This window comes from Momordica charantia (assembly GCF_013281855.1).
Source record: "Momordica charantia cultivar OHB3-1 chromosome 6 unlocalized genomic scaffold, Mcharantia_2.0 BLBB01000006.1, whole genome shotgun sequence".
In the NCBI taxonomy this organism is placed as follows: domain Eukaryota; kingdom Viridiplantae; phylum Streptophyta; class Magnoliopsida; order Cucurbitales; family Cucurbitaceae; genus Momordica; species Momordica charantia.
Window position 1 is genome coordinate 20,945,921 of NW_028275164.1, and position 1,459 is coordinate 20,947,379.

General features: G+C 44.8%; 1 non-coding gene across 1 annotated transcript; it reads right to left on the minus strand.

Moving 5' to 3' along the window:
• LOC148210911 (small nucleolar RNA R71) lies at positions 1–107 on the minus strand. The gene has a single exon (XR_015792036.1). It is a non-coding gene; the product is annotated as a small nucleolar RNA R71 (small nucleolar RNA).
• Positions 108–1,459: the final 1,352 nt, after the last annotated feature.

Here is a 1,459-nt window from a genome sequence, read left to right on the forward strand (position 1 = left end):
GACCTTCGAGAAGACATTGTGTCTTTTCGACAAAAGGAAAACGAAGCAGTTCAAGAAGCTTGGGAGCGTTTTAAGGAGTTACTAAGAAGATGCCCGAGCCATGGATTACCCGCATGTGTGCAAATTGAACAATTCTATAGAGGATTGGATCGTTCATCAAGGATGATGTTAAACACTGCAGCCAATGGCTCATTGTTAGAAAAGTCGGCTAATGAGATCGTTGATATCTTAAACAAGATGATAGACATACATGCCACGTGTAGGTTGAGAATTCACCTGCAACATTGGTCCCCACTGTGTTGAGGTGCCTTATCGGTTCAGCTTAGTGTTATCGTTGAAGGAGATGGTCCACAAGTCATCTAAGCAAGTAAGATGGAATATGAAGGATCGAGTTTACGTTTGGTGGGAATGAATCTGGGTCTTTGATTTAAAAATAGATGGACGGCTAAGATGAGACTCCCATTTTCTATTAATATGGAGATTCATTTCTTCATTTGTCCTCACTTGAGTCTTCTGAATTCTCTCAAATTCTCTTTGACTCCCGAATTGCCTCGGCTCGATCAACCCTTTTAGGTTTGTTTTCATCTTTCAATTTTCATGAGTGAGTCTTTAGAATCAGGTATAATAATTTTTAGGGTCTGTAGAGGTCAGAGCGACTGTAGCTCGTTGTCTAGGGTAGAGCCAAACCAAAATATGGGAGGGAACGCAGTTGCCTCAACTTCTAGTCGAGTCAAACCCTGTCCTGAGCTTCCCCCTTCTATTTGCTCTCTGTCCAACCTGTTCAAGCTTCGGGAAGTTTACAGGATCCCTGATAACATAGAAATGAGATTACCTCTGGTCGATAAAAGCTTAGATAACCCTTCACCTGGGTCGGTAGGTTTCTATCCCGAGATGTTCGACCATGGGGTCAGATTGCCCTTACACCCCTTTGTACAAAGGTTCCTTTCAACTACGAACTTGGCCCCGGCTCAACTGGTACCGAACGGGTGGACCACACTACTCGATCTGTGGTTCACCTGGTGGAGCTTCAGTGCAGGCGAAGAGAGTGTCCTCCTAGACGTAGGACAATTCTTTGACACTCACATCATCAAACCTTACAAGGAGCATCCGGGTCGGTACTACATATCGGCTCGGAATAGCTTCTGCAAGATAGTGGACTCTCCCTCGGCCAATAAGCATTGGAGAGACAAATGGTTCCTCGTCTCGGGTGAATGACTCATCACTAGGAACGAACAGACATTTTGCCAAGTACCTAGTGAGTTCAAGGAGTTAGGTACGTACTCATCGGGTTAGTTAGTGTAGGGAGCTCGGCTCATGCATCATTCACTTTTGCCTTGCATTCTCACTTTTTTGACCTAATAATTTGCCTGTGCAGCTGTACCTTGGCCTGCACCTCGTATAAAGGAACTCCATAAGGAGACCAAGAGCTGAATCGTCTGCGACAAAATCTGGTACGAAG